General features: G+C 40.0%; 1 protein-coding gene across 1 annotated transcript in view; it reads right to left on the reverse strand.

The window, feature by feature from the left end:
- Window positions 1-21,543, reverse strand: part of MCMDC2 (minichromosome maintenance domain containing 2) — a gene marked incomplete at its 5' end in the record, with an annotated part of 2,309,393 nt that overhangs the window by 1,637,898 nt on the left and 649,952 nt on the right. The window lies entirely within an intron of this gene.

The following is a 21,543-nucleotide window of genomic DNA, read 5'->3' on the forward strand; positions in this document are numbered from 1 at the left end:
CTGGATGAATCATGCCTGTCGGGTGAGGTAGAAGGTCTAGAACTGGATCCAGAATCCAAGGTGGATAAAACAGATGAGGCCAGAAGAAGGGGAACCAAATCTGCCAAGGCCAGTAAGGTGCAATGAGGGTGACTTTGCTCTTCAACCAGACAGCTTTTTGCAGAAATTTGGGAATTAGGGGAGTTGGTGGGTAAGCACAGAGGATACCAGGAGGCCAATATTGAAGTAGAGCATCCCTCAGTGATTCCCCCAGTGGAGAATCAGAGCAAAGAAGCTGCTGTATTTGTTGTTTAGAGGAGAAGCAAAAAAAAAACACAGCAAGGCTGGCCCCATTAACAGAAAATTATTTCTGTCACTTTCATGTTGAGAGACCACTTGTGAGGTAATAGAATAGACCTACTCAATTTGTCTGCTATCACACTGGATTTCCCCAGAATGTGCATTGCTATCAGAAAGTGATTAGAAGAGCTTGCCCATTGCCATACTCTCAGGGATCTCGACACAAAGGGTAAGATCTGCTTCTGCCTTGTTTGTTGATGTACCACACTACTGAGATGTTGTCTGTCTGAATCGCAATTGCCCAGAAAGGGAGAGAGCCTTGGAAAGCCTGAAATGCTAAGAGCACCACTCTTATTTCCAGAACACTGATATGCATATTGGCTTCTTTGGTGGACCAAGTGCCTTGGACTGTCTTCTCCAAGAAGTGCCCACCCCACTCTGAGGAAGAATGAAACGGTGGCCGTGTAGAACTTGGTCTGATTGAATCCACCACCAAAGGTATCTTTTGCATGCTTGAGTGATTCTTAGTTTGGCTGACATGGATTGATAAAGAATCGACCATAGAGTTGTTAACATCCATTGATAATTTTTCATATGAAATCTTGCTAGAAGAACTAAAATTATGACCGCTGACATTGACCCCAAAGGTTGAAGAATCAACCAGACTGAAATTTTGGCACTGTGAATTATTTTCCTGACCTGGAATCTGGTAGTTTGCACTCTTAAAAGAGCAATAGAAGTTGTCAATGACACTGTGTTGAAAACTGTTCCTATGAACTCCAGTGTTTGAGATGGTTGTAATTGAGATTTGTACTTTATGGTTATCCACAGATGGGAGCAAGTCTGGAGTACCTGATCTCTTGATATTATTATTAGATGCCTGGTCACGGCAGTAATGAGCCAGTCACCTAAGTATGGAAACACTCAGAATTCCTGCAATCTCAAGTGAGCTGCTACCTGCATTTGGTGAACACCCTGGGAGCTGTGGTGAGGCCAAAGAGCAGCGCTCTAAACTGGAAGTGATTGGCTCCCTGTCCGAAGCATAAATATCTTCTGGAATGTCTGTTCATTTTGATGTGATAGTACACATCCTGAAGGTTTATCAAGCACATCCAAATGTCTTTGCCTAAAAAAGTCAGAATGGACTGAACCGTGATCACCCAAAACTTTGTGTGATGGACTGATTTCTTCAAGTCACTAAGATCCAAAATTGGTCTCCAGTCCCCTATTTTCTTTGTCACTAAAAAGAATCTCGAGTAAGTTCCAAATTCTATATAGTCTAGTGGGACCTCTTGGATAACTCTTTTCTAGCAGCTTTTGTACTTCTAGTACCACTGCTTTCTTCTGACTGTGTGGAACATTGGGAAATTTGCATACAGATGGAGGTGGAAGGGAAAAGGGAATTATATAACCTCTGGAAATGATCCTCTGCACTTTTTTAATTTCTCCAAATCTTTTGGGTTTCTAATACTGTGACAGAAATGGACCCCATTCCTAAGTCAAAGTATGACTAAAGTTCATGAAATTAGTATTGTTTCAATCTTTGATGTTAGCCAGAAGTGCTCTACACAGCACCTGTAGTGTGCCCAGTAATGACTCCTTCTGCAATTCATACAGGGTTACATGGATTAGTAACATATCTAAATACAATTCTAGATTATTTTTATAAGACCTGTTGCTCCTACTGATCCCTATTGAATTGTCTACAGCTTAGGTTGTTGAATGCTTAATCATCAACACCAAAGCGTTTAACGCTTACAGTAATGAACGGCCACATCATCAAATCATTTCCTTGGGAAAGAATTTGCGTGGCCGTTATCGAGGATTTTCCCTTTCCCCAATGTAGAGCGATCTTGGAGTTGGTATCTTTAGTTGGGGGGGAACCCCCCCCACTATGTTTGGGTGTGTTTGTTTATTTTGTTTACGGATGGCCACCCAAATTCTTTCCTAAGGAAAGAATTCAATGATGTAACCATTTGCTATTGTTAGCTTTCGACACTTAGGTGTTGATGTTTTAGGATTCGACAACCTAAGCTGTCAATGTTATGATATAGATGCGCTCCTATTACTATTGGAACTGTCTGGGTATCTTTCTTCTACATTGCTCTTGTTTCTACCTGCAGATCCTGATATTTTATGACTTTGTATCTCTCTGTATGCAAGATACTGTAGTCACTGGGTGTGGCGATTTCAATGATCAATACTACTTTTGTCTTCTTTTCTTGGACCACTCTATCCTGTTTATTAGCATCTGTCTTTCAAACTGTTGGTAATGGGTGATCCCATGTGATATAAACTTCATTTTCTATGATATTTTGTGGCTCATGTTTCCAGGTTTTTCAGCCACTTCAATACCATAATGATTGCACAATCCCCAGTACAACAGTCTTGCTGCATTATTATGCCTTTCAGTATACAGTCCTTCTGCCATTAGTATGTCACAACCAGCAACAAGATGTGCTACTGTTTCCAATTCAGTTTTACAAAACCTATATTTGTCTGTTTCTCCCACATGTTCAATGGACTTTGTAAACCAGCATGTACGTAGCCCACTATCTTGGCCCGCTAATATTAACCTTTCATCTTTTGGTTTAAATTTGCCTCTCCTTAACAATTCCTTCATTTGTTCCTGATCAACATGAGGTTCTTTCAGAAGTTTTCTATACTTGCAACTATATTTATGCTTTTTCTCCATTTCTTGCCTTCTCATCTGGCCCTTCACCTTATATTACTTCTTTTGTTTTTTGGCACATTCAGTTGCTGCCTGATTTTTATCTGCTTCTGATTTGATTTCCATTCCTGCTTGACGCCGATATGCTTCTGCTAGATTAAGCAGAGAAGTCATCTTAAATTTATTCTCCTCGTGTTTCAAAACTTTCATTATGTTTGGGTCTTGTGAAGTCAGCAGATATGTGTGGCGTCCCATGATTGCAGATCTATGCATGTAATCAATTTCAAGGAGGCCCATCCCTCCTTCGGAACGGGGAATATATAATCCTGATGTGCACTGATTTTTATAGATCATTTAGTGAGCATGAAGCATCATTCTTGTTTTCCTGTCTATCTATCCAACACATTTTGGGGCCAGTCAATCACTCCAAAACTGTAAGTTAGGACAGGAAGAGCAAATTGGTTTTATAGCCTAGATTTTGTTCCTAGATATCAATGCTGTTATCAGGATTAATTTAAGTCTTCTAAAGTATTCCTTACTAAGTTTTATTCACACTTGTTCATGTTTTATTGCTGATCCTTCATCAATTCCCAAATATTTATATACTCTCTCTTGCTCAAATTCTTTTATATCATATTCTTGTCTCAAACTGATGTTTTCTTGGTGCTGTAGCTTTCCTGCATTAAGGGTTGCTTTCACACATTTATCATGACCAAATGACATTCTTATATCATCTGAACAAGTTTGACTACTTGCAGCTGTGCTTTTAGTTCCTCATCTGATGAGCTATACAATTTTAAATCATTGACAATGAGAAGATGAGAAGTCTTTACACTTTGTTGTTTTCTAGGAGTCAAGTTATAGCCATGGCCTAATTTGTTAATTAGACAGCTTAACTGGTTAAGGGCAAGACAGAATAGCAATAGTGACAGTGAGTCACCTTGGAATATCCCCCTTTGAATTTTTATCCCTGGAATAATAATTTATCCTTTATCATGGCCTAATTGCAAAGTGGTTTGCCACTGTTTCATGGTCAGTGTAATCTAATCGATCAGTGTAGGGTATATCTTATACATTTTAAGCACTCGTTTATCCAGAATGTATGATACTGTCAAATGCTTTTTTGTAGTCAATCCATGCCATACTTAGATTCTTCCCCTTTTTACAGTTCTCTACTATGACTTTATTTAACAACAAATGATCCTTTGTTCTATATGGCTTTCTTTTATTGCCCTTTTGTTCCATTGCCATAACTGAGTTTTCTTCTAAATGACTATAAACTCTGTCAGCATCAATTCAGATGTAAAGTTTATACGTTGTTGGAAGGCAAGCTATTGGTTTGTTTACTCTTAAGTAGGAGCATTGTTTTTCCTGTTATTAACTAGGCTGGTGTCTGTTCGGGGTGTGCATATAAATAGTTCTTACTCATGGCTAAATCTTCATGCAAAGATGTTAATACTTTTAATCAGAAGTTAGGTACTGCATCTGGGCCTGGGTTTTCCAATTACAGGCTTTTCTTAACCTTGCTTCAATCTCTCTGGCTGTTACTTCATACCATTTCATATCCTGTACCTTTTAACTTCTTATTCTTTCATTTACTTCTTCTATCCATTTAGCATCTTTGTTACATTCCACAGGATCTTCGTAGATACTTTTCCAAAATGTTATCTATTTCTTCTTTTTTTGGTGCTCTGTCAGTTTCTTTTACCTTGTTTCCCAATTGTTTCCCAGTTCTCTATAAAACTTTTTGGGTCATCAATAAGTTGTTTATTTTGTACTTTTCCTTTATATTTATCTGCATATCTTCTAAGTTTTTCTGCCTGTGCTGAAATTTTCAGTTTGTTATAGTGCATGATAGATCCTGATCTGTTCTAATACTGCACATTGCTTTTATCATATCTATCTTTCTTAGTGTTTTTGTTGATCTGTTCCCTCTTCTATAGTCTTCTAACAGTGATACTTCTTCTCTTAATTGTTTTATAGTTTTCTCTATTCGATACTTCCATGATGATATTCGATTTCTCCCCTTCCTTTCCCTCACTGCCCTATGTACTTGTGGTAGAACTTTATCAGTTATTAATTAAGCTGCACAGTAATGTATCCTATTTACTTCTGTTATATAGCATGGATCTCTATGAATGATCCTAATTACTGTGTTTATTTGTTTTATCAAACTTCTGACTTTTGGTGTTTTATTGACCTTCTGCAGTCTATTTCTTTCGTTGATCTTAATATATTTATCTATGTCTATTAAATCAAGAAACTCTTCTCTTAGCTCATTTTCTTCTAAACTGAGGGCACATCCCTTGTTTTCCATTTCCTGCGGGCATTCTATAGAAAGTTCTATAGCATCTTCCTGTGGCACCTTCTCTTCAATTTCGTCCTGTGCCAACTGTTTTTCTATCATATGAGAACTCACTGGCCTATCACTCCTCAACATTGACTGCATCAGAGTTTCCACAGTTTTCTGTTCCTTCCCTTGCTGTCTATATTCAAGTGGACATTTATACTGGTTTCCTGTGGAGGAATTACTTCCTGTTCCACTGGTTTCCCCTTAATGTGGATATCCATTGCTCTATCCTGTTGTGGTGCTTTCTGCATTAGAATTTCTACACTGAATCCTACACTTTGCAGGTGCTCCATAACCTCAGTTTCTATTTCTTTAACTTTTCCATTACTAATCTCCTTTTCTGCTTTTCCTCTTTGTTTTCTTATTTTTGTATTGTAAAGTTTTCCATATCCGGATTCCTTTGCATGTATTTATCTTCAAATATCTTTGGTGCTGCTCTTTTTGTATTAGTTAGTGTTCTCCTTTGCATAAATAGTACACCATATTAAATCTCTTTTTCTTTCCCTTGTCCATATTTCTTCTTCAGATGTCTCCTGATCTTCCTGCTTCTCCTTACTTTGGGGACTCACTCCATCATGCTGTGATGTAATCTGTGTTAGACCTTCTTCATCAAATCCTTCACTTCGCAAGTACTCCATAACTGCAACTTCTATTTTTTTAACTTCTACTTTACTAATCTTCTTTTCTACATTCCATCTTTGTGATATTATTTTTTTATTGTGAAATTTTCCATATCTGGATGCATCTGCCTGTATTTCTCTTTGAATATCTTTGGGGCTGCCTTCTTTATATTGATTAATTTGTCTTTCTCCTTTGCATAAATATTGCATCATATCAAATCGTTCTTTCTTTCTTTCTTATGTCCATATATCTTTTTTATACTTTTCAAAAATATCTAGGTTTTGTTATTTACATTTTCACACTTCCTCAGATGCTTCTTTTTTTAAACAGATCAAAGTTTCTTGATCTATATACTGTTTTTCAAAAATCTGTTGTATTAATGGACGCAAATTTTCATTTGAAGCTTCTGACAGTTTTTCCTGTAGAAGTATTTTTCTTTCCTTGAATTTATCTCTTAATCTTTTTTTTTTTTTTATCTTGTGTCTGGAAATTCTGGGCTTTTTGCATAATTGTAACAATATATAATTTCTTACTTATCCTCAATAGTCCCTCTATCATCTTTATGGCTCTTCTTTGGCCTGTCAGTTTTTGTGATTTTTGTGAACTGCTACCTCCTTTTGCAATGGGGGGGGGGGGCTATCCTCCTCCTGGGCCTGGCCTGGCTCCATTGTAGGAATGTTTCCATATTTTGAAGATTCTACACTGTCATTTTTTTCCAGTCCTAGCATCAGTGCGCCTACCAGGATTGGGCACTTTTTATCTTGGGTCTTGTGCAACCACCTTTCATTTTTAGTTTTTGACCTACTTCTGTCTATGATATATGCTATATAAATACAGTCTATATATCAGTGTCACTTTGGTGAGGTTTTATGAAAAACAGGGTCCACCTCATAAAGGTACTCACCAAGACTTGAGGGTGAATTCAATTTCAGCACTACTACTCTGCTTTGCTTGCTGGCTTTTCATCTCTCCATTCAGATCCTCTGCACCCATGTATCTTTTGTGATATCTAGCCAGGCTCTCTGGTACAGGGATAATCAATCCTCCATTGCCTCCAGAAGGGGACAATTGAGACTCCTTTCAGGAGCACAGGTAGGATCTATCAGAGAAGGAATCTCTGGGCTCCTGGTTCTGTAGGCCTCCTCTGCTGTGTGGGCATCATCATCCATTCAAGTGCCCCCCTCTGTCCCTGGGGGAACTATCTCCACATGGATCTTGGAATGGACACTTGGACTTTTTGAACCACATTTTTAATCGCCTCATTGATTCATAGTGAAGGATTTTTGAGGAGTCAAAAAATGTACGCTCACTACAGAGATGTGGTCTTTCTGTCTTTTTCACAACTGGAGTGTGTCTTTAACTTTAAGTCCAAATAAGGAACTTTTGTCAAAGGATGTATTGACAAACAAGGACTTAAAGGGCTCTGCAAAATAACACAGGCACACCCAGGCATGTCTGAACCCACCACCCTTAAGGCACTTTCAGCTACATGCGAGATAAGCCTCATGGATGAATTAGAAATAGACTGTAGGGTAGTTAACTGTGAGGTCGCAGACATCTGAGTCTCAGCAGTAGTGGTCCCAGATAGGGATTTTGACAGTTCCTTAATCAAGTCCATTTGTAGTCTGGTAAAGTGTACCAGGTAGTTCAGTGACTTAAGGGCAAAAGTCACTAAAGCATACATACACTTCCCAAATATGTCCAACACCCTAGACTCCTCAATAGAGGGATGGACAGAGGAACTTTGTTCAGCATACTCCTTCTTTGTGACTGCTACCATGACCACAGCACCTATGAGCAGGCCTTTGCTCCAGAATTCCCTACCTACAGGTGGAGCCAATATCCAATCTGATTTTTTGGGGATTGGCTCAACTGAGTCGGGTTCCTTTCATGCCTGCCTAGAGATCAAGTAAATGAACTCATCAGTGGGTGGAGAAACCCAGGAGGTAGATGGGTCAGCTCCAAAGGCCTCCGGGAATACTGATTCCTCTGGGGAAGGGTTATCGAAAGACCAACCACCCCTCTGCTTAAGGATCTCAATAATGTCTCTGAATAAGAGGTCTCCAGGTGGTGATCGTGGGGACCCATCTCCTTCATAAAAATCAATATCCTTGGAGACTGACTCCTGATGGAAGTCCAAGTGCCTGCTATTGCACTTCCTCTTCCTAGGAACTTCTTTGGTGGGATGCTTCAGTGAAGTAAAGGAAGAGATAGTAAAATCCTGCTGGGTATCCTGGAGACTTTGAGCTGTCTGTCTCTGTGGTGTAGAATGATGTGGCTCAAGATGTAGAGACATCTGGAATCCAGAGGGAAGATCCAAGGGGGTAGGATCTGTTCATCCAGCCAGAGCAGAGAACATTCTCTTCACTACCTCAAAAACAAAACACTGCGGGGAGAAGGAAGACAATGCAGCCAAGAAGCCAGGCTTCTGGCCCATCAGTTCTTCCTGCCCCGAAGGCAATTTACCCAAGATGGAAGTCGGAGCTGACCTCTCTAATGCCAAGGCTCCAAAGGGCAAAGATGGTTCCAAAAACTTCAGAGTCGACTCTAACACCTCAGATCCAACAAGGATGCTTATGCTCTGAGAATCATCTGGCTCCAAAGACATCGAAGCTGGTGCACTCAGAGACAACTTCGGATCTGAAGATAAAATTACCTTCAGATCTGAACCAGATGGGCTCAGAAGACTCATATCCAGGGGCTCCGAAATGATCGATCAAATCACAGAGGAAGCCGAAATCAGCGGAGTGGTAGAAGGACAGGCTTCCTGACCCAAAGGGATAGGAGCCGGGAGAACACCCATCTGTATCTGCACCAAGAGGAATCTCCTTACCATTCTGTCCATGTCAGCTTTAGTCAAACATCTGGAAGAACAAGAGAAAGCTAGGGATGGGAACCTAGAGTGCTGGTGTTCCAAAAAGGGAGAAGGTACTCTGGAAGGTACCGGATCCAAACATGGAGAGTATCTGGTCCTGGGTAAGAGTTTCAGATTTGAAGTGCTTATATCCAAGGAGGATTTTGTTGGATCCAATGTTGGTGGAACCACAACAGCCTTTGGATCCAATTTATGCTTCTTCTTTGGTTGCTCCAAGGAAGATGGAGTTGAGGATCCTAAAGGTTTAGGAGACCTAGTATAAGACTCCTTTGATTTCAGTTTGGGGGATTGAGCCCCAGCAATAGCTTCTGAGAAAGAAGTAGGAAGTAACCCCTTCAAAATAAGTTAATTTTTTTTATCCGCAATTGCACTCAGATTAAAGTTTTTGCAAATACAACAATCAACTTGTAGGTGGTCTGGGCCCAAGCAATACATACATAAAGTATGAGCATTGGAGAAAGGCAGCTTGTGCCCACACATTTGGCACTTCTTAAAACCAGAAGGGCCTTTTTATGAAATCCCGACACTCTAAAACAAAAAGTCAAATAATAAGAAAGTCAGTGACTTTTTTTTTAAGCAAGGAAGAAAGGGATAGAAAGAGAGAGATACCAATGACAGTATCAAGAATTACAGAGAAAGTGTAAAAGAGAAAAGAATTAGAGTATAAACAATACCAACTTTGGTAAGAAAGAGCTACACCTAGTGTAATAAAATGGAGGATTAACTATTAATAAGATTTGACGAGAAAATATTAATACACATCATTTGAAATTAATCACTTGAGAGCTTAAGATGACCACGTCTAATCACGAAAGTGGGAAATGAAATCTGTGGTATGTTAGGGGCTGGTGCATCACTGGAAAGGGAGGAGTTTGAGAGTTTTTTGGTGGTCACGGGCTAAAGTAATGCCTGAATTGGATCCGAGGATCAGATCCTAACCCAACAGTTGAGGATAGAATGAAAATTGGCAACATCAGATGAATTATCTGCCTCACTCTAAAAGAGGAACTGGCTCTAGGACTCTTTAAATGAGAAGACTCTGGGCCTGTTCCAGATGCTCTGCAAACAGAACCAGATCCCTTAATGAAGATCTGTTTGGGACAGAGCCCTACAGCTCTAAGGTGTGATCATAACTGATCATGCCCAGACTACAGAAATCTATGGTAATGACTTCTCTAAGCTGTGGGGAAACTATGAGAACATTCTGTCACATCTAATCATGTGGGGTGTTCAGGAGTGCATCAGTAGTGCCAGGAGCATCATGTTCTTGTGAGAGTTTGTGAACAAAGCCAGAAAATGTAGCACTCCCTGATGTTTGGAGTTCTAACTCATCCTATCGGGTGATTGTTCTTCGTGTTCTACTAGGTAGCTCTTGAAAAGAAAGGGAAAACCAGGGGGTGTTATAAAGACCCTCCACAGTGGTCAATATCTGTTCTCTCTTTGAAAGGCTTTTATTAGATTTTAGAAAGCCTAACCAAAAAACAATATATTCCAAAGTGGGGCAACTGACACCCAAAATGGCTTAACCTAGTGGTTGTTTAAAAAAGAACAACCTGAGCCATTCCATCTGGTACAAGCACATACTTGAGATTGCTGCCCTAACCACAACTTCAGTGTGGTTGAAATTACAGTGGGCCATTTGAAAGCCTACTAATGAAGTTACCATCAAACGTCTTTTCTAAAGACTCCATCAAGAACCTTTTGTTTTGTCTCTGTTCATTAATAAGATTTCAGATATGCTACTATGCTCTTCTTTATTCTGGTGAACTAGCATTAGGGTCCTCTATGATTATGCATAATAACATCTACAAAGACTTCTCATTTAATGTAACATACTTACACTACTGGGAAAGTCACTCTAAACTATTCTAAAATTAACTTTATGGTACTGGGTACACTAAAAGCTCTACCATAGCCAGAACTACTAACATTCATAACCTTATTGGAATCTCCAATGAAATGCTTCACAATTTCAAGTATTTGGGGTTCTGTATAATATTTATTTGTTTTATTCATAATATGCAAAAATAAGATGGTCTTCCATTCTCAAGACCAAATTAAATGTTATACTAATTTGAAAAGTGGCTGGCTACAGAGACCAAGACATAAATTACACCTTATTTCCTTTCCTTAACTACTATATCTGCCATCAATCATTAACTTTACCACAAATATTCATAAATCTAAAATACCTAAATAGATTTTATCACTATTTGTGCACATCTCCTAAAGGAAAACATTGTTGCAACATTCTTTGAATCAATTTTCAGGCACAGTATGCTTTAGCAACTATTATCTACAATCTGCTATTATAATAATTATCATCCACTATTAGATGGTAAACTAAAATCCAGAAACCAGCCTAGATCCTTACATTCCTCAGCTACTGCCCAGTCATTACTAGCAGTTCCCCTGGAAGTGTGTCAATAAATCGACAGCAATTTAAGTGACTGCCGTATTGGCAAAAATGTTTCACCAAAAACACTCTCATAGGTTCATAGGTAGGCACTAGGCTATTGGCCCAATGGCCTAAGTAAGCCTAGCCAACAAGATTCCCTGGCTTACGCCATCCAAGAAAGTTATTTTCCTGTGCCCCTGTTGAGCAGAGCCACAGAAGTGATCCCCGGGGTGTATTTCCTATTTCCCATCCACTCATCAAGATTTTTCTTGAAGAGTGTTAATGAGGAACTTGGCTTGACATAGATGGATAGCTTGTTCCAAAGTATGGGAAGTCTCTGGGACAAGAATCTATCCCTCCAGCATGCCCTGTTTATTGTGGTGACTAGGTTTAGGTCCCTAGAGTGTGTAGTTCAGAGGGATTGGGATTTCTTTAGGTGTAGCATGTCCAACAGCTCTGGGTTTGACATAGCTTTATATGTTAGGCAGAGATCACCTCGGAGTAGGCGATATGCTATGGAGTAAAGCTGGAGTTTTTTGAGACGGTCAGTGTAGGGCATCTGTTTGGGGCCAGTAATCCTCTTTGTGAGGTACTTCTGTGGCCTTTCCAGCTGCTGCAGATATTTTGTAAGGTACATTCCAAAAGAGGTGTTGTACTCTATAATGGGTCTAATGATTGTTGAGTAGAGGGGAACAATGACCTATTTTTCCTGGATGAGAACCCTTTTGTGATGAGGTGTGCCACACAGAAGGATTTCCTGACTACTGTGGTGATGTGATTATCAAAGGAGAGGCTACTGTCCACCTGGGTCCCAAGGTCTCTTATCACACATTCGGTGTTAAGTAGACTGACTCCTATGTGGTAGTTCATGGGTACAGAGTTTTTAACAAAGGGGATGACAATGCATTTTTTGGCATTGAGCTTGAGGCCATGGCTCTGACACCAGGCATCTATCTCAGTGAGGCCCTTCTGTAGGATGTCAACATCATTTGTGGACACAACTATGGCTCCTAGTTTGCAGTCATCTGCGAACTTCATTAGCCAAAGGCCTTCTGTGTTAGTCTGTACATCAGAGAAGTAGATACCAAACAGGAGAGGGCCCAGAACTGAACCCTGTGGTACTCCACTTCTCACTGGTTTGAAGTCAGATTTGGAGTCTGCAACTTTTACAGTGTGGGTTATGTCAGTGAGCCAGTTGGCAACCCATCTTGTGACGTAGGGATTTATACCTAGTTTAGTGAGTTTAACTATAATTCCAGAATGGGGGATGGTGTTGAAAGCCTTGGCGAGGTCAAGATAGGCTATGTGAACTACCTTGCCCTTGTCTACGGCTTTGGTGACTGCCTCAAAGAAGTTGATCAGGTTCAGGAGACATGATCTGCTTTTCACAAACCCGAACTGGGTGGGGTCCAGAGTTTGGAGGTTACCAATGTCTTTGTTTATGAGTTCCATGATGATACGTTCCATGGCCTTACAGACCAGGCTCGTCAGGCTAATAGGGTGATAGCTCCCAGGATCAGTGGTGGCTCTCCCTTTGTGGAGTGGGATAACTGTTGCTGTGCACCATTCAGTGGGCACAAAGCCTGATGTGAGACTATGATTGAACATGGTGCTTAGGTGGGGAGCCAGTTCGTAATGTAGTTTGTATAAAACGCAGCCTGGAATGTTGTCCGGTCCCATGGATGCTGTGTTTTTGGCTTTAGAGAGTGCCGCTTTTACCTGTGTAGTTGTGATTACAGGGACTCTGCATTCTTCCTGTATAGATATGGGCCCTTTAGGTGGTGAGAGGGGGGGGCAAAGTTAGCACTGAACCTATCTGCCAGAATGTTGGCAATATCAGTTGGTTCTGTAATTTTCGTGCCGTTGTGCTGTAACTAAAAGCAGATATGGGTTTTGCCATTGAGATTCTTGACATAGCTATAGAATGCTTTGTGGTTGTCCCTAGAATCAGTGATGATTTTGTTTTCGTAGCTAGCTTTGGAGGATCTTATAAGGGATCTCAGCTTCTTACTGAGGCTGACCAGGGAGCTCCAATAATTCCCTTTTCTCCCCTGTTGTGTAGCCTCAGAGTGGGTATATTTAAGTTCTGGGGGGGTGGATGCACACATGGAGGGTGCATTGGGGCTTGCCCCCTCTCAGGAAAAGAGTTAATCCAAGTTTTACTGAAAGTGTTTTCTGTCAACATTTTTTGAGTCTTTGCTTTTGAGAAAAAGGTGTCAGTTTATTGATGTGATTCCATTCCCCTCCAACACTTGACATCTGACTCCAAATGCTTTTCCACAGGTGCTCCTATCTTTTCAACTCCCTGTCACACATCTTTGGCAGCTAACCCACTCCATATCACATCTCACCCGTTCAGTCAGCTGGAACCTGCTTCACTTCACCATAGCCATATAAGGATTTCATATCAGTTCCAGCCATACGGTACTCCCATGAATACGAATTATCTCAACATGTAATTCACATGATGTACAAGTGTCAGCGGCACAACAGGTAGCACACTAGCCTTTGATGCAGAAGGCTGTGGCTTCTATTCCCGCATGAGGTACATTGATTATTGACACTGCAGTGCTGCATAAAGGGGATGCTACACTCTTAAGTGTGTCATCCTTCGGATGAGATGTTAAACCAAGACCCAATCTGCCTGTGTTGGTGGCAGCTTAGCTGAATGTAAAAGACCCCAGGGCAGCTTTCAAAAACTAGAAGGGAAGCTCCCCAATACACTGGCCAAATTTCCCCCAGTAGTATATATACCTCCTCCAGTCTCCCCTGAAAATATGCTATTCGCCTACTAGGACTAACCTGTTAACAACAAATAAATAAACAAATACATTTCCATCAAGATGCAGTACTCCCCAAATAATGCCATACTGACTTTGCTAAGAAAGTCTTGTTTACAGTCACATATCTCTGTTCTGCTTAGTAATTGTTACATCTCTTCAGCAAATACCAAACTGTTAAGTGCATTGTGTAAACTACCTAAATAATACACTTTCCTATGTACTTTACTGAATTTTATTTTACTAAGTTTTTATTTTTGTAACAAGGCTGTGGCTGAAAATGGACCTTTGTAGCCCAATCCACCTACCTAAATAAATACACAAAAAAAATCTTATGGCAAACTTCCAAGGTGACTGCATGTTGAACAACAGTTTAATTTCAGCTCTTGTAGTGTGAGAAAAAGAAACTGAGAGATAAAGGCCAGTAACTCTCCCAGATGTAGTAAATTCAGTTAATGGACAGTAAGTACACATTCTGCATCCCAGCAAAGAAGAGAAACTTAGAAAGTCTGAAAGAAAATCAACTAAAAAAGTAAAGAGGAAACACTGGCTGGGAAGAATCCTGCAGCTGTTCAGCAAAAAGTAGTTCAAGCTCCAGCTTTGGTGCAAGACATGGCTTCCAGTAATCTAGAGGGAAGAAATAACTCAAAAAAGTAACTGTAAATAAAACAAAGTTCGTTATTAATAATTTCTGTTTTGTTCTTAACAGTATATGAATAGAACATGTCATGATATAAACTGCATGTTATGTAGAAAAGCATTTTCAATTATTATTGTATGTGGTAAAGATACTAAAGTGAACAAGTGCTTTTTTCATCTTTTTTAGTTTTAAGAAATGTAGGCATTAGAATGCTAAAAGAGAAGAAAAGCTGAACAAAAGCATGTTTAAGTTAATATGCTGTAATCCTAGGTCATTGAGGTGGAAGGTAGAGTGTAGAAGTGCACATATTATAGTATTTCTTGAGTTCATATGTGTTCCTCTTACTTTTGCATAGGAGAATGTCTGGATTGAGGCCTTTGGCTTACTATAATAACAATTTGTTTTGTAAGCAAGTAAATAAGAGAACACTGAATGTAATGAAAAGTTTTCCTTTAGCAAATAAATGTTCATTGTGAGCTGAGAAGTCTGCAGCTGAAGGCAGCTGTACATTTTGTCCTTATATTTCCATAGAGACAAGCTGACTACAGGGGTAGGCAATAAAAGACATAGCACTTTCATTAAGGTAAAAATGTAATGTTTTGTGAAAGCATACAAGCTCTTTTTCACATATGGGAGAAGAATAAAGAAAAGACGAGAACAGACAGCAATTAGTGTAAGTTGGAGCACAGGCTGTAACATGAATCTTATATGGATAAATTAAAGTTATATACTCACCATAACTATGCATCTGGGTTGTCCATTTTCATTCTTTCTCAACTTATGGGTTACAGATTCTATTTTGGATCTGATTCAGCCACATTACACAAACTTATGGATCCAACTCTAGAACTCCTTCCTCTACCCATAATGTCCTAGTTAGCCTAAAATACTCCAGATCAAGTTTGCTGCCTTATGGATCCTAAGATATATTAGGAAAAAGGATATAACAGAAAAGCTAGGCCTCAAACCTAGAACAAGAGATTCCAAAATATCCATCAGATCACTCCAGAAGATGACAAGAAGGGGAAAGGAGGGAGGGGAGCTGAGGAAGAATGAAAATGGACAACACAGATGCATAGCTATGATGAGTATATAACTTTAATATCTGATGTTATCCTTTTCATTTTTCCTCAATGTATGGAGCATATTTCCCAGCTACAAGAATCGTGAATGGCCCTCATGGAAGGCTATTCCAGAGAACTGCCAAACCAAAATCAGCTCTACTCTACTTCTAGAAGTCAAGTATAGTTTGTAATGTGCAATAATGGTATGGGTATTAGACCAGTTAGCTGCTTCATGAATATCATCAATTGATGTTTTAGATGAGAAGGCAGAAGAAGTGGCCATGGATCTAGATGAATGTGCCTTAGGAGATTTTGGTAGTGAAAAACCTTGCTGGGAATATACAAAAGAAATGCAATTAATAATCCTTTTGGCCATAGTTACTTTATAAATTAGTGAACCCAGTCTGTTTGGTGAGAAAGAGATAAACAACTGATCTGTTTTCCTGAAATCCTTTGTTCTGTGTAAATAGAAACGTAGTTGTCTATGTACATCTAAATAGCATGTATTCTTCCTTATTGAAAAATTAGGGAAGAATACAGGCAAATGAATCATATGGTTGATATTCAATTCAGAGATAACTTTTGGTAAGAAGGATGGATTGGTTCATAAGGCAACTCTGTCTTTATGAAAAAGAATATAAGAAAATTTGAATGATACAGCCTGGAGTTGGGAAATTCTCCTTGTAGATGTAATAGCTACTAAAATTGCTGTTTTCCATGACAAAAATTTTAAATTAGTTTTGGATGAAGGTTCAAAAGGTTATTTTGTCAACCCTTGAAGTATGACTGTCAACTCCCAAAGAAGTGATGGATCTCTCACTGAAGGCTTGAGTAAAAAGGTGCCCTTTAGGAAAGCTTTGAAGAATTTGGAAGAAGATAAACAAGAAGCTCTCTCACCTGAATGAAAGTTTGATATGGCTGCTAATTGTAATTTGACTTTGGAAAAACTAGCACCTTCCTGGAAACGAGAAGCTAAAAACTCCAGTACTGAAGAAATAGGAGCAGTAAAAAGGTCAATTTCCTTTTTAAGGGCCCAAATTGAAAATCGTTTCCATTTACTCCTGTAAATATTCATAGTAGAAGCTTTCTGTGAAGATAAAAGTATATGACAAACCAGGGAGGAAAGCCTAGGCTGTCTAGCCAGTAATGCAATTGGAGAATCCATGTGGTTAGCTTGAGGCCTGGAATATTGGGATGCTTTATCCCTGAGGGACGTGAGAGAAGGTCTGGACTGAAGTCCACTATCCATGGAGGATAAAGATGAGACCAAAGGAACGCGAACAGTACCTGGCAATGTTAAAAGTGGGCAATGAGGATAACTGAGCTCTTCAACAGACTGGCTCTCTGTAAGAATTTTGGAAATAGAGGTACCAGTATACAGGAGACCAGAGGACCAAACATGGACTAAAGCATCTGTCAGTGACTCCCCATGGTTAGAGCAGGGCAAAATACCTGCTGCACTTGTTGCTGTGGGTAGATGCAAAAAGATCACAGCAAGTTTGGCCCCAATGATAGAAAATATTCTCCACCACTGATTGACAGAGAGACCACTTGTGAGGCATCAGAATGGACCTGCTGAGTTTGTCTGCTAGTACCTTGGATTTCCCTGGAATGTGTGTTGCCACTAGAAAGTGGTTGGCGGAGATTGCCCATTGCTATACTCTCATAGCTTCTCGACAGAGGGGATAAGATTGGGTTTTCTCTTGTTTGTTGATGCACCAGACTACAGGAATATTGTCAGTTTGAATTACAATAGTCCCTAGAAGGAGAATATTTTGAAATGCCTGTAATGCAAGAATCATGTTACAGCCTGTGCTCCTTCTTTCACTAATTGCTGTCTGTTCTCGTCTTATCTTTATTTCTCTCCCATATGTGAAAAAGAGCTTGTATGCTTTCAGAAAACATTACATGTTCACCTTAATGTAAGTGTTATGTCTTTTATTGCCTACCCCTGTAATCAGCTTGTCTCCATGGAAATATAAAGACAAAATCTACAGCTGCCTTCAGCTACAGACTTCTCAACTCACAATGATCATTTATTTGCTAAAGAAAAACTTTTCATTGCATTCGGTGTTCTCTTATTTACTTGCTTACACAAAAAAATGCTATTAGAGTAAGCCAAAGGTCTCAATCCAGACATTCCCCTATGCAAATCCTCCCTGGACTGTTGTAGGAGATGCCTGGTTGGGGCATTGAGGAGCCAGTCATCTAAGTATGGAAACACTCAGATTCCTAACAGTCTCAAGTAAGCTGCCATACACTTGGTAAACACCCTGGGGGCTGTGGTGAGGCCAAAGGGCAGGGCTCTGAACTGATAGCGGCTGGCTCCCAACCAAACGTGCAAGTATCTTTATGAACATCTGCTCATTTTGATGTAATAGTTTGCATCCTGAAGACCAGCTGAGCACATCCAATCAGCCTTGTACAAAAAGGCAGAATGGACTGAACCATGACCATGCAGAACTTTGATTTCCTCACAAATTGGTTCAGTTGTCTTAGAGCCAAAGGTGGTAACAGGTCCCCTGTCTTCTTTGGTACTAAAAATAACATTCAGTAAGTTCCAAATATTCTTTGGTCTGGTGGGACTTCCTGGATGACTCTTTTGTCCAGTCACTTCTGAGTCTCTTGAGCTGCAGCTTCTCTCTGACTGGGTGGAACATCAGGAAGCTTTCTTATTTAGTTGGGGAATCTAGAAAAGTGGTATGAAATAATTTCTGGATATTAGTTTTAGCACCAGAGAATCTTTTGTTATAAAAGCCTAGGTCTCTGGGTTCATGGACAAGTACCTCCCAACTGCCTCTGGAGGTGAGCAGCTGAGCAATCCTTTAGGAGAGCTGAAATGGTCTATCTGGAAAGGAATCTCAGAAATGTAAAGTTATGTACTCACCATAAATAGACATCTGTCTTGTCCATTTTCATTCTTTTTCAACCCATAGGTTCTGATCCTCAGATCTGACATGACTGTATATTCTAGACTTCAGCTCAAACTCACGAGCGCCTCCCTCTACCCATAATGTCTTCATTCACCCCTATTACCTCAGATCAGATTTGCTGCCATTAGCACCTATAGCTAAACAGGAATTGGAAAAAAGCTGACAGAAAAAGGAAGGGCTCAAACCTGGAACTGTAGGTTCCAAAACACAGTCCTGCTAGTCTCTCCAGAAACAGGAAGGATGTGGGATGGAGGGGAGGGAAGTTAAGGAAGAATGGAAATGGACAACACAGATGCCTAGTTATGACAAGTACGTAACTTTTAAATCTGATGTTGCCCTTTTCATTCTTCCTCATCCTGAGGCACAGAGTCCCCAACTATGTTAATCTTGGGTGGCCCTCATGGAAGGATATTCTGGAGTACCACCAAACCAAAGGCAGCTCTGTTTCTAGAAATAATATCCAATTTGTAGTGAGTAACAAAGATATGAGCATTGGACCATGTGGCTGCAGCACAAATATCATCAATAGATGTTCTTGACCAAAAAGCAGATGAAGCAGACATGGAGCTCGTTGAATGGTCATACTTTGTTGAGAATAGAGCCAAGAAATACAATCTGTAATCCATTTAGCTAGAGTGACTTTAGAGACTACGCAACCCAGTATTTTTGGTGAAAAAGAGAAACAAAGTTGATTGGATTTTATAGTTTGTTTTATCCTGTGAAGATAAAAATGTAATTGTCTGAGTAGATCAAGGAGATGAAGCATGTGTTCTTTATTCTAAAAAAATGGAAAGAAGACTGGTAAGTGAAAGGAGTGATTAATGTTATTTTCAGAAGTCACTTTAGGTAAAAAGGAATGGCTTGTCTGTAAGGTAACCCTATCTGTATGAAAAATGTAAGGAGTTTTTGAGGAAAGCGCCCGGAGTTCAAATATTCTCTTTACAGAAATAATGGCTACTAACAAGACTGCTATCCATGAAAGGAATTTTAAATCAATTTTAGCTGAAAGTTCAAAAGGTTTCTGGGTTAGGTCTTGTAGCACAACTGTGAGATCCCAAGGAGGTGAAGGATCCTTTATTGGTGGTCTTAGAAGGAAACTACCCTTCAGAAAAGCTTTGCATAATTTGGACAAAGTCAATGAATAATTTCTGTCTCTTGTGTGAAAATTAGAAATTGCTGCCAGATGAAGCTTAATCATGGAGAAACTTGATCCTTCTTTAAAAATGATTGCTAAAAACTGAAGTACTGTAGAAACTGCAGCAGAGAAAAGATCAAGCTCATTATTTAAAGCCCAAAGGGAGAATATTTTCCACTTGCGCTTGTATACTTTTTTTAGTACATTCTTTTTAAGAAGCTAAAATAATGGTACATACAGGGGAAGAGAGACTAAACTGACTAACCATTACTAGAAGTGGAGAAACCATGCAGTTAGTTTGAGGGCCTATATATTAGGATGTTGGATTCCTGATGGGTGAGAGAGGAGAAGCGGAGTTGACTTCAGTATCCATGAAGGATAATGAAGGTGAGACTGTAGGAAGGAGGTCCATACTTTCCGAGGCCAGTAAGGGGAATGATGATTACTGAGCTCTTCAACTGAATTGCTTTCTGCAGAAATTTGGGAATCTAAGGAAGAGGGGCATAAGCATAAAGAAGACTGGAGGGCCAGATGTCAAGTAGAGCATCTCTCGGTGACTCCCCTGAGGGGGAATAAGAGTGAAATATCTGCTGCACTTGTTGTTATGGGGAGTTGCAAAGAGGTTGCAGTAAGGATGGCGCCAAAGACATAAGATCATTTCCACCACAGATTGATTGACAGACCAGTCATGAGCCATCAGGATAGACCTGCTTAGTTTGTCTGCTAATATGTTAGTTTTCCCCAGAACGTGCATCATAATTAGAAAGAGGTCTAATGAGGTCATCCATTCCCACACTCTCATGGGCTCTCTGCAGAGGGGATTAAGACTGAGTTCCTCCTTCTTTGTTGACGTGCCAGATTACAGACATGTTGTTGGTCTGATCTGCAATAGTCCCTAAAGGGAGAGCATATTGAAATGCCTGCAGTGCAAGTAGGACTCCTCTCATCTCTAGTACATTGATATGCAGATTGGTCTCTTGAGGGAACCACATGCCTTGGACTGTTCTTCTTAAGAAATACCCCAGCCCCACCCCAGTTGAGAAGTGTCCATGGTCACTGTGGCCATTGGAGGTGGTAACACAAAGGGTTGGCCTAGATGAATATCATCAGATTGAATCCAACAGTGAATGTGTTGTTTGCAAATCACAGTAAGGTTGACTGGAAAGGATAGGGGTTGATAAAGAACGGACCACTGAACAGCTAGAGTCCATTTAGGAACACACATAAAACATGCCAAGGGAAGAAATACACTGGCTCCTGCCATGGATCCTAATGCTTGAAGGCCTGATCTTGCTGGAGGAGATGGATGGGAAAGAAGTAGATGAATCTGACTTATGATAATGGAAATGTGATGAGACAGTAGTGATGCCACCTGTGTTGTCATATCCAGAAGTGTATCAATGAACTCCAGGCTCTGGACTGCTGTTAAGTTTGATTTGGCATAATTTGTTATACCCAATGACATGCAAATTTGGAGCAAATAGTCCCTGGAATGTAGAAGGAGATGTTTGGAGGGGAGGTGAGGAACTAGCCACCTAGGTATGGAAACATTTGGAATCATTTGCTTCTCAAGTGAGCTGTCACCACTGCCGTACATTTGGTAAACACCCTGGGGGCTGTGATGAGTCCAAAGGGCAAGGCTCTGAATTGGTAGCAACTGTCTCACAGCTGAAAGCATAAGTGTCTTTGGGAGCATCTGTCTATTTTGATGTGATAGTATGCATCCTGAACATCACTTGAGCAAATCTAATCATTCTTGTAGAGAAAAGATAGGATGGACTGCAGTGTGACCATTTA

This window comes from Protopterus annectens, chromosome 3.part1 (genome assembly GCF_019279795.1).
Source record: "Protopterus annectens isolate FY-2018-M chromosome 3.part1, PAN1.0, whole genome shotgun sequence".
Classification (NCBI taxonomy): Eukaryota; Metazoa; Chordata; order Ceratodontiformes; family Protopteridae; genus Protopterus; species Protopterus annectens.